Genomic DNA, 12753 nt, shown 5'->3' with positions numbered 1-12753 from the left:
AAAGTGAAATAAGAAAAATGTATGACCTAATGGGGGACATATTAAGTAAAAACACACATACACACAAAACATTAATAAATATTCATAAAAAATACAATGACATTTCCCCATATAATAAAAAAAATCCCCCACTGCACTACAAAAAACACTGCCATAGTCGCCCCGTTTGCCCAAGACCATGCATATTATATATCAAAATGACCAAAACAAAATAGGAAATTCAATTATGTTAATTTAGAGGTAGAATATATATTCGAATATATGCCAAGTTTTCCGGCACAAAAAGTGTGCTGAAAAACCCTAATTCGGCTTATACTCGAGTCTAGAAGAAAAAAAAAAAGTGTCCTCTTCCATACATTGCGGCCCAGGCATCGTATCCGTGTCCTGGTCCGTCGCAGGCATTGTGACGTCAGCCACACGCTGATGTTCTATTATGTGCGCTGGCATCGGCACACACTATGATGTCAGCAAGCGGCTGATGGAGCTGCAGTGGATAGAAGAGGTCCACCGCATTTTTTGTTTTGTTCCTACAGGCATTATATTGGGGGCATGGGCTGGCAGGCTATATACTAGAGAGAGGGCTGGCAGGCTATATACTAGAGAGAGGGCTGGCAGGCTTTATACTGGGTCTGTGACCAATGCATTTCCCACCCTCTGCTTATACTCAGGTCAATTGGTTTTTCCAGTTTTTTGTCTTAAAATTAGGGGTTGAATATATATGGTAATTTGAAAATGGAAAAAAAAATAAGTACTATAAATTACAAAAAAATTACTTTTTTTACACTTTTAACCCCAAATAAGAATATAAATGAAAACATTTTTTAAACTTTTATTACGTTTTAACTAGCTCTATGTGTCTAAAAAAAAACACTGCAAGCAATTTTAAGGTAGCATGCAAAAAAAAAAAAAAAAAAAAAGTAGGGCCCTTAAACTGCTGCTTCACTAGAGCCTTTTCAGGCCACGTAACTAAGGGGTGAAAAACACACACCAAAATAAAGGATTTTTGTAAACAAACCTATAATAAAAATATAGTGACATGCTCCAATTTAATGATGCTTCCCTATGGCGCCATATAGTGACACGTACAACATCTAAGTAGGGTTCCACATGTTGAAGTACAGGCTTTTGTATACTTAGGCCCCGCTTACACTTGCGGTTTTTATGTGTTTTTTTTTTTAAATTCACACACAATACGAGTCTATGAAGACGCATCAAAAAAACATTGCACTCGGAGACACATGCAAAGCAATGTTTTTTTTCCCTGATGAATTGCCATGGAAAAGATAGCCCCCAGCCAAGAGTCAGTCATTTTCATGTGCATTACCTGCGCATGAAAAGCGCATTTAAAATGCATTGAAAACTCAAAAAAATGTGCATGAAAAATGACTCCTAGCAAAAATGGATGAAAATTACTGGCAAAAACATCAGTTTTTTATGCATTCCACTCTGACGTGATCTGCAAAGCAAAGAAAGAGGCCTTGCATTACTATGTGCCTGCATTGTGGGGGAAAGCATGTAATTACCCGTTCTACCAACAGAGGGCGGTAGGCACACAATTTATAGAGTAGTTATTCTTCCTGATCTTTAAGCAGCCAGAGATTTCTTTTTGTTGTGAATTGACCATTAAATTATTGCTCCTGGAAAGAGCGGTACTAGAGCGGTTTACGACCTCCTCTTCTTTCAGACACAGCATGAACCAAACTGAACCCAGAGGGATAGTCCATTGAAAACCAAAGTTTTCAATTTGACATTATTCATTAAAAAGTAACCGGCTTTACTTAAAGGGCAATACTATGTAACTGTTGCTTGGTAGCTGCTGATGCCCTGGATGTGACACTGTTACATGTCAGAAAATTGGTTTACAATCTTGGGGGGTAGTTTTACTTTAATATGCTTGTCTGACATCAGAGGTTTCCAGATTTTAGAGCACATTTTTTTTTTTAAATTTGCTAAACTTTTATTTTAACTCATCCCTCTAGTGCTGGCCACTTACTGTATATTGTGTGTGTTCTGTAGTATCAGGCCAGTCAATTCTGCAGAGGTTTATGACCGGATGTTGTAGTGACAGCAGGCAGTCGTCATTGTAGCTAGGTGAGCAACCCAATGCAAATGGTGAGGAGCATCAACAGCTCAATGAACATCCACTACACTTTACCAATATTCAGTTCCACAGGGTTAAAGCTTTTGTCATGGAGGAACAAAATGTTAATCGCACACGGTCTCGGTGAGAGATTTGTACTAGGGAACGTGGCTCAGCGCAAATCCCAGTAAGCTCCATAATCACCAACTTCAGTGGCTGAACAACCCACAAAACTAATACACCGCAGAAGACTCTACTTCCTCTTCCTAGCTAGATCTGAAACAAACTTCTCTATGGAAAACCCTGTGTGTACGAAGAAGAATGCTGGTTTGGTGCATTATGTGACTTATCTCTGGAAGTGCTCATCTCTTTATCCACGTCTGAGTTTTCATTGCACTTTCAACTACTCCTTACTATAATCTGACATCTCTGTAAGCTTCTGTCTTGTTGCCTACAAGATGGAATGAGCAGAAAATGCATTGCAAAAAGCAGATAAGAGCCAAAGTAAGTGAAGAAGGAGGGAATTTGCTCCGATAAGATATTCTGGTAGTCGCTGGCACTATTGATTTTCTGCAATGTTTATTGAATGACCATTTAAAGGCACATAGAATGAGAGTTGTTGTTGGAGTATTGTAGGCCATAGCATGATGCTGCCACCACCATGTGTCACTGTGGCGATGGTATTTGGCAGGTGATAAGCAGTGCCTGGTTTTCTCCACACATGGCGCTTAGAATTAACACTAAAAAGTTCAATCTTTGCATCATTAGTCCAGATAGTCTTATTTCTCATAGCCTGGGAGTTCTTTGAGTGCTTTTATACTGTATGCGGCTTTTATAGGTCTTGCACAGAGGAGAGGCTTCCGTCGGCACATCTAGCAACTGATAGAAGACTGCAGTGATAGTTGACTTTATGGAGTTTTCTCCCATCTCCCTGTTGTATCTCAGGAGCAGAGCCACAGTGATCTTGGGTCTCTTCTTTTTTACCTCTCTCACCAAGGCTCTTCTGCCACGATTGTTTAGTTTGGCTTGACAGCCTTGTCAAGGAAGAAATGTGGTTGTCCCAAAACTTAAGGATTATGGGGGCCACTGTGCTCTTAGCAACCTTGAGTGCTGCAGAAATTCTTTTGTAATCTTGGCCATAATTCTCCTGGCTCCTTAGGCCTCATGATTCTCATGTGCTCCGAGTTGCACAGTGAGCTGTGAGGTCTTATATAGACAGGTGTGTTTATTTCCTAATCAAGTCTAATCAGTTTAATTAAAATCCGCTAGACTTCAAAGAAGGAGTAGAAACATACTTAAATACTTGTGTGATATTTCAGTTTTTCTTGTTTAATAAATTAACAAAAATCTGCATTTCTATTTTTTTCTGTCAAGATGGGGTGCAGAGTATACCGTAGATTAATGAGCATAAGAAGAACTTTTTTGATTTTTATCAATTGGCTTTCTGTACCCACTCTGCCTTGCAAAAATTATTGTGCTCATTATTTCATGGTACAAGTGATAAACCTGTCATATGGGATACCTTGATGTTGTACATGTTCACTGCTTTAATGAGTTACAGTATCTCGACTTTGATGTGCTAGCATTAACCAAGAATGAGGGCAGGGTCGCAATGCTGTCAGTCTTTACCAACTCCTTACAACAGAATTGTCAGAGAAGGTTGGTGGATGTCAGTTTTGTGAGAAGACTTGGAGTTGATACTGGAAGTCATTATAAGTGTCTATGTGGCTTTAGATGTAGTGGAGAAGGAGGTTCTGGTCATTTAGATATGGCTTTCATGTCAGGCTCCCTCTTTGCCTTGTCATATAGGCTTCTTAGAAGCTGCATAATTCTCAGCACAGTCTTATCTCCAGGCTGCAGTGCACTATATGATATTATCTAGTGATTGTACGTGTGGGGAACCTTGCAAATAGGTTTTCCTTTCTACCACATTGTGGTAAACAACTCATTTTATATATGAATTGTAAGGCAGATTATAATCTGTTTTTATACAGACAGCTTAGCACTAAACTTCCTGACAGTAGAGGACATAGATGGGATGTGATGTGGCTTCCACCCACATCCAAGCTGCAGCACTGTGTGACCGACAGAGCCAGCAGCCCTGCCAGGAAAGATGGCACACCACCAGTGATGTTCAGTAGTAGCATTGCTGTGTCCTTCCTCACCCAGTAACTGTCTGGTGAATAGTCTTCATGCTGTTTTAGGGTACAAGTGCAGAATCCACAGTTCTAAAAATAAAAAAGCCCAGTGCAGGAGCTTGTGTTTCCGAAAGGAACTTTATCTACAGAAGTTTTTTTTTTTTTCACGCTACCGGGCAGGATGACAAGAACTTTAGTCATGTGCAGTGATGGCGATTTCTGCTGCTGAAGACAATTTCAAAGGGGGGGCCACAACAGAGACATGGCGGGTCAGGCATTGTGCCACTCGTTCTGCTGCAGAAGCCAATTTTATGCGAGATGTAGCAAGTTACTGCAGACACTGCGAATGGTTGCTTAATTATTATTATTAGTATCTTAACTGTGACATAGCAAATTCTAGTTCTACAGCTAAAAGGCAAACTGTCTGATGTAAACAGGGCAAGTCATTTTAGTTGTACATCAAAAGAAGATGTGTAGTAAGCTGCCTGCCCAAAAGAAACCCCAAATTTCTGAATATGACTCATCTCACCTTTCTTTCACTCTTAATAGAAGAGAGTGGTACCGCCTTTTAGCTATGAAGTGAGGGAGGACATGGGGAACAACTCATTTTCACCAAAGGCGACTTCAGCCTATTGCATACCTTTTAATTGCACAGCCAGTATCACAAAATTGGTCAAACTCACTGGGGCTCATTTACCAAGGGTCCGTGGGACCACAGTTCCGTCAGGTTTTGCGAATATTTCCGATGTACGCCGAATTGCCCCGGGTTTTTGGTGCACGCTATCGGATTGTGGTGCATCGGCGCCGGCATGCAAGCAACAGAAATCGGTGGGGCGTGGCCGTTGGACAACCCGACGGATTCAGACAAACGGCAGAATTTAAAAAAAGAATTGTGTCGCATGATCAAGCACTCACATGTACCAGGAAGAAGAAGGTGAACTACGGCGGACCTCGGCGCAGAAGCAACGTATGCAGGAACTCAGGTGCACGGGCTTAGTGAATCTCGGCAGACCAGACTCCTCATCGGACAACACCCACTGTATGTGCTTCCTGACCCGCTTAGGTCAGTTTTGGCAGCTCAGAATAGGGGTCATTCTGGCAAGTACACTTAGCGAGTTTGTTTTATCGATCTCCTTCTTGCAAAATCAGCCTAAGGATGCCTGCATACTAAAGTGCTCAGCCCATGGAAATGGACTTGTGAGTCTTTGCATCAAAGGAATATATACTTAATATATACTTTGCTACTTTTTCAAGGCTTGTACAGGAAAAAAATTGGCATACAAATCTGCTAAGTGCCCTAAATATAATGTCTGTTTCTTTTAAATTTCCCAAATGTGAAGCTGAACTTCGTCCTTTATGGGCCGCTATCCCTCTAATTGATGAATTGCTAGTTATCAGCTGTTATCACAATGGACTCTCCAGAAAGCATTTGGAATTACATGGTCCCTTTTCAAAATAACGGGCGACTATGTAAAACATGACAGAGCACAATTCACTTCTATGGGACTGGAGAGGCAGCTGTCTGGGACACTCCATGGAATTGAATAGAGAGCTGTCTGAGCATGCCCTTCCCTGTGCCATGAACCTGTGAGCTCCAATTCTTGTGCTTTCTGAGGGTCAAACAATTCATCTACAATCACATTGTAAGCTTTTAGAAACAAAATGTATATTGTATTGTTGGAAGCAGAATGTATAGCATTTCTGATTGTAAGTTCTTTGGAGCTGTTCTTTCCTTACTAGAATAGCTAACCAAGGTTTATAATAACCTACAGCTATACAGCATGACTGGTGTGATCCAGACAAATATTAAATTGGAATATCCCGAGGTAGAACTCTCCTGGAAGGGATTCTTTGCCTCTCTCTTCTCATCTCAGGACTATGGTGAAAAAGTCATTTGAAACAATAAGAATGAGGACCCTGCTTACAAGAGCTTTCAATCTACAAGGAATCCTCACAAACAACATCATCGGGAATTTCCTCTCTCAAATCACACCTATGTCCTATGTATAATGTGACTAAATGTACAAGATTACAGTCAATGAACTTTAGGCTTGTGAAATTCCTGAGCCATGACAATAAAGTGACATGTTAATTCTCCAGGAACGTGACATCATGTCAGGTATTTCCAGAATGCAGACAAACCACGTTAACATCACCAGTCATCAAATAAGGATCCATTGGTATCAACACCACCAACAAAATGTTTTCTTAAAAGAGGAGCATCAGCAGCAGATTACACACATGTAACATATCTATTACTGTATGAATCAAAACCACAGAGCTGCACTGGAATAGTCACTCCGTGGATGCCATTGAGTTATGCGGAGTTGTCTGTCATTTCAATAGTGTAACCAGTACTGAATGTCATCTCCTTTAAAGGGGTTATCCGGGTTTAAAAATCTTTTTATGGCCGGGCTGGGGAGGGATAGTTAAACATAAGCTCCCTGTGCGCCGGTGTAATGAAACCGGCGCAGGGAGAAGACGGGCCGCGGCGCACGACATCGGCAGCACCGGAGGAGGTAAGTACATGTTTATTATGTTTAAATAGCCCTCCCCAGCCCGGCCATAAAAAAATGTTTAAACCCGGATAACCCCTTTAATAGCATCCTCTAAGCCGAGGGCAGGCATTTTTATTTTCCCATGGGGCCACCTAAGAAATTGGAATGGTTCTAGGGGACCAGACTAATACACTTAAAGGACATCTACCACCAGGATGAAGGATTGTAAACCAATCACACTGACATACCGATGTGTGCCCCCTCTTTAAATTATGTAAATTAGCCTGCAGGGCTCCAGGTTGCATAGGTTTTAATGGAGCCTGGAGCCCTTTAGGTTCATTTGCATAATTTTTAAAGTATCTTTTTGTTAAAAGCAAGAGCAAAGGAAGCTAAAAGAAGAGAAGATCCTGCCAAAGGGGGCACACACCACCATGTAAGTATACTTGTTTTACAATCCTTCATCCTGGTGGTAGATTTCCTTTAACTTAGGGTGCGGTTACACATGGCACTATGTTTACAAAAGCAGTGCTAGATACGGGGACGGGCCTCGGCCTGATCGTGTGCGTTTCAATGGAAACACAAGTGAACGATAACCAGAAACTGGTGTGTGCATTAAAACAACGCAAGACAGAGAGTTCTGTTTATCAAAAGCATGCTTTTCCATAAAAACACATACGCGATCTGGCCGAGGCCCTCCATCATAACCAAACGCAGCACTTGTGCTGACAGCTCCCTTAGTTCTACTGAATACCTAAAGTATATAACCTATCCCTTCATAAAAAAAAACAGTAAATAAAACATTAAAATGAATCAATAAAAATATGGAAGACCAAATTGCAACACTATTCAAAGGATGTCTACCACCAGATTATTGGTGGTAGACTATCATATTATGGATGCTCGTTACCTCTAGGGCAGTGGTGGCGAACCTATGGCACGGGTGCCAGAGGTGGCACTCAGAGTCCTTTCTGTGGGCACCAGGGCCATCGCCCCAGCACACCAGACAGGACTCAAAGAATCTTCCTGCAGTTCCAAGCAACTTAAAAGATGCGGCTTTCAGTCATATTTTGATACTTACTTCACTTCTTGGGACTGTAGGAAGAGGGAGAATAAATAGACAGGGCCAAATTATCTTTGGAGGACCTCCAGCTGGCCACTACAGGTCTACAGAGGGACACTGGAAAGAAGCTAAAATGATGCAAATTTTCCATCTTTCTACTGTGTTGCTGTCCTCAGGAGGCCAATATGATTGTTGAAGAACAGGGAGCAGTTAGTTACCGCTTTAATTTTTGGTTGGCACCTCGCAATAAACTTGGGCACTCGGCCGCTAAAAGGTTCGCCATCCCTGCTCTAGGGGATGATAGAACCTGTTCCAGCTAAATCCAGGGCTTCCATAGTAGCAAGAATATAATGTTATAAAATATGCAAATTAGCAAGAGGTCCTCAGGCTCACATCACCTGAGAGATGGCTCCGCCGCTACATTATTATTCACCCCTCCAATGACGTCAACCCGTCTGAAAATCTAACGCATACACGAGAACTCATCCCATACGCAGCCGGCAGGTTACCATTGCTGCAGCATAAGGAATCCAGCGAAGATACATTGACGGCAGCGGATGACATCACCGGCTGTCTAAGGAGAGACCGGGGAGTGCATGATTACGAGGCGCGGAGGCATGAGGTGCGCAAGGTGATGTGAGCATGGATGCCTCAGGCTAGCTTGCACATTTTTATAAAGTTATATTCTAGCTACCACAGGAGCCCTGGATTTAGCTGGAACAGGTTCATCCCTAACGAGCATCCACAGTAGGACAGTCTACCATACAATGCCCTAGTCTGCTTTAAGCACCACATCACTTCCAGATAGGACAAATTAAACAGCCCTTAGAAGATTTTGAATACCTTAACGACCGGACGTTCTAGATAATGGGGCAGCTTTACTTACCCAGTCCAGTCGCGATCCATTCTCCGACGCTGATTCGGGTTCTGCCGGGATTCACTAAGGTCGTGCGCCTGATGTCCACTAGGTGTCGCTGCTGTGCTGAAGTCCTCCGGAGTTCACATTCTCCGTCTAGGTGTATGTGAGTGCTATTCTTGCGACACAAATTATTTTTTTAAATTCTGCGGTTTTTCCGAATCCGTAGGGTTTTCCGATGGCCACGCCCCCCAATTTCTGTCGCGTGAAAGCCGGCGCCGCAATTTGATCGCATGCGCCAAAATCCCAGGGAAAATCAGAAAAATTTGGGAAACCCGACGAAAATGTGCGATTCGGACCCTTAGTAAATGTGCCCCATTATGTCAGATCAAACACTCTTCTATGGCACTGCTTCAGAAGAAGTTTGCATGACATTGTATTCTGTTGCTGCCGGAGCTGGGCTACTATCCCAGATGTTTGACTCCTTAAATACCATGGTCAGAGATTGACAGCAGTATCTAAGTGGGTGCAGAGCATATTAGCTCCTTTTGTCACCCATCGGCACCCTTCTACTGCAGGATGACAAAGGAGTCCTGCGGCATGTGGGGGTCCACTGCAGGACTGTCGGTTTTAACGCTCTATTAGGCCAGGAAAGAAAAAAAAAAAATTACCGTATATTCCGGCGTATAAGACGGCTTTTGAAGACAGAAAAATCTTCTGTCTAGTCTGGGGTCGTCTTATACGCCGGTAATCCCGACCGCCCGCCGTGTATTCACGGCGGCGGTCGGGTCCCGGTGCATAGAGAGGGCTCACGGGCTGAGCCCTCTCCATAGTCGGTAAGTCTTTGCTGCATATTGCAGCAAAGGCTTACCGGTAACACCCGCGATCGGTGCTAGCACCGATCGCGGGTGTTTCACAGCGATAGCGGCGCATACTCACCCTCCGGTGGCCCCGATGTCTGCGCGGCTCGTCTTCAGTCTTCCGCGCCGTCTTCTTTCTTCTGCTGGGCGCCGCCATGTCTTTCCCCGGGGCGGCTGCCGGGGAAGATCAATGGCGGCGCCCAGCAGAAGAAAGAAGACGGCGCGGACATCGGGGGAGCAGCGCAGCACATCGAGGCCACCGGAGGGTGAGTATATAAGTTTTTTTTTTTTTTTTTGATGCTGGGCTGGGCTGTGCTGTATACTACTGGGGGCTGTGGTAATGTTGTTGTTGTATGCCTTATGTTTATGAGCGACAGTTTTTCTGCTGTATACCTGCATGTCATAAGAATTTAAATTAAAAAAAGGACCATGTTAAATTCAAATCTGTTTTTTTTTTAATTTTTACCGGTGTTTTGTATGCGTTGGAAAAGGGGTAGTCTTATACGGCAAATATATCTTAAACTCTATATTTTAAACAGGAAAGTAGGGGGGTCGTCTTATACACCAGGTCGTCTTATACGCCGGAATATACGGTAAGAGATTGTTGATCTATTTTAAAGATACTATACAGAAAGGCTTAATAAAAGTTCATCAGTAGAAAATATGAAACCCAAAATCTTGCAATTAAAAACTACATTTCGTCCCAAAAGAAAGCAAGTTATAGTGACAGAAAAATAAAAAAGTTATAGCTTGTAGAAGTCATTGACAGAAAAAAATGGAAAATGGCCTGGAAAACAGGTGTAGAGATAAGGCGTTAAGTGTGGACCCCAAGCAGCTCGCCATTACAGCTGGTATATTCAGTCACATCCCCTCTTCTTACCAGTTTTGGAGACAGCATGAAATGTCGGAATATATTTGGCACTTGTAATGCTGAACAAAATATCTACATACATTTACATATAAGCCACTCGCCTGAACAAATGGTTTTGACTCTCCTTATATATACTCTCCCTGGTATAACCTTAGCCTCCAGGGGGGAGACACTACCGAAAACCGTCAGTTTTGGGAAACTTGAACAAATATATGTCAGTGGTTTCTGTACCTGGGAAAGCTGGGTGGAAGCCACTAGAACTGGCATTACAAAACCGACAATGATTGCCATTGTGTCTGATATAGTAATCCTACCTAGTTAGGCAGCAGTAGAGCTATAGAGTATTATAGAGGCACTCTGCCATTCAGGGTCCAAGAAAGCTGGATGAATACACTTGTGGGAGCAGTACTGGCATATCTCTGGTACATATTACTGACAAATACATGCATAAGAGCTGCTTTATTACGCACTGACTATACTCCACAACAAAATGGCCGATATTACTTATCAGCTCATGTCTGTATATGACAGCAGCAGCAGCACACGCTCCCCATCCTGTTTATCCTGGAAGTCATAGTGAAGAGTCAGCCACACGTCAGCACACAGTCCTCCCACATTGCAGGTTACCCCGCCTCAAGCTTCTGGCCTGCTTCCACCTTATAATCCCCGGCCTGGCCTGATTGCTGTATCCGAATTTATGGGCGGCACCGGCGGGCTGAGAGTCCCCAGTGTCGGGAGAAGGAGGTGTGGCTGGTAACTCCAGAGGCCTGAGCCTCAGTGCCCGACGTTGTATAGGTAATGAATAAAAGTCCAGCAGAATGAATGGCACTTTCTATAAAGTCTAGTATTTATTAATAAAGACGCCATTTTACATGATATTACTTTATAAAGGTCTCCATAAATCTCAAAATGGAGTCATTTATTAGAAATGTTTTCTGTGACTAATCGGTTCACTTTGTGATAATGCAGTAAAATGGGTATTTTCCACACAGATTGTTGAAATATGGAGTATTTAAGAAGATTAGATTAGATTTAAGGTTTTTGGTTGAACAGTTATAAATGTACATTAACCCTTATACATCACAGCCCTTTTCCATTTTATTTTTACTCCAGGCCATGGTCATACAGTCACAGAGATACCAAATAATATACATTATAGCTTTGTTACTTTACAATCTCCTTATCACCTTTTTCTTACACCCAGAGGGTGATGCCACACATGGCGTTTTAAACACGTTTTTGGGCCGTTTTTGAGCAATCTGTTAAAAAATGCGTTTTTTAACGGACTGCTCAAAAATGGCCCGAAAACACGTTCAAAATGCCATGTGTTGCATCACCCATAATGGGCAGTGCGTTCACTAAAACGCATGATATCGGTAATGAACGCCACATGTTTTCCATTATTTACATGTTTTGAAATGTGGCCTAAAGTCTAATTTTGTGTGACCTTTTGATAATATTTTATTCATATTTGTATGAGAGACAAAAAAAGCAGTGATTAGGATGGGGTTTTTAAAAAAAATTTTTGGATTACAACTTTTCATATCTCGATAGATCAGTCATTTTTGGATGGCGTTTTTTTTTTTTTTGGCCCCTGATTGTGCTTGAATGAAGGTGCGGTCACACGTACGGCTAGTGCTGCGTTTATAAATGCAGCGCTAGCACGCAGTGGCTGGCCCTGGCCCAATTGCATGTGGGTCTCTACGTAAACACAAGCAATTGGTAACCAGAACCCAGTGTCTTGCATTGTATAAATGCAGTGCTAGCAGTACATGTGACCGCACCTTCAGGCCGCAATCACACAATGCGTTGTGTCACATTTTTTGGTGCGTTTTTTACGCATTACAAAAGCTTGAATCGTGATCACATGCTGAGATTAAATTGTGTTTTAGCAAATGCAGTGGAAATGCAATGTAAACTTGGCAAGTAATCAAGGCTGAAGCCTTTTGAATGCGTCAAAAACACAGAAAAAACCTGGAGAAACGCATTGTTTGATTGCGGCCTGACGGTGCGGTCACGTGTACAGTCATACAAAGACCCAAGGCTATCTGATTTTGGGCTATCTATTGCAATGTGGGATTTGCTCGTTGTAAGCAATATGTGGAAAATCACCATATACTGACATACATTAGTATGGCAGTATATGTTCATTGCAATCAGACGACCTAGGGTTAAAGGGAACCTGTCATCAGAAACTGACCACTACCAGTATGTTGTCAAGCAGCTTCTAAATGATATTTCTTTCATAGCTAAGTGTGATGTCATCATCCAGAAAATTAACTTTGAAGTGAGATGTAAATTGGTTTTATGGAGTCAAGCAGGAGGGGAGTTTAACACTGAAGTGAAGCTTTCCCTGCCTTAAAGGGAACCTACCACCATGAATCTACTTA

General features: G+C 42.4%; 1 protein-coding gene across 3 annotated transcripts in view; it reads left to right on the top strand.

Moving 5' to 3' along the window:
• The first annotated feature begins 10833 nt into the window (after window positions 1-10833).
• ACBD4 (acyl-CoA binding domain containing 4) overlaps window positions 10834-12753 on the top strand; it is a 30933-nt gene continuing 29013 nt past the window's right edge. Inside the window, exon 1 of one of the 3 annotated variants that reach the window (XM_072111211.1) lies at window positions 10834-11158. The gene's annotated coding sequence lies outside the window, so the exon portion shown is untranslated. The remainder of the gene's footprint in view (window positions 11159-12753) is intronic. The other 2 variants (XM_072111210.1, XM_072111209.1) reach the window with 2 other exon arrangements.

This window comes from Engystomops pustulosus, chromosome 6, assembly GCF_040894005.1.
Source record: "Engystomops pustulosus chromosome 6, aEngPut4.maternal, whole genome shotgun sequence".
In the NCBI taxonomy this organism is placed as follows: domain Eukaryota; kingdom Metazoa; phylum Chordata; class Amphibia; order Anura; family Leptodactylidae; genus Engystomops; species Engystomops pustulosus.
This window is presented reverse-complemented; position numbering and strand designations above follow the sequence as displayed.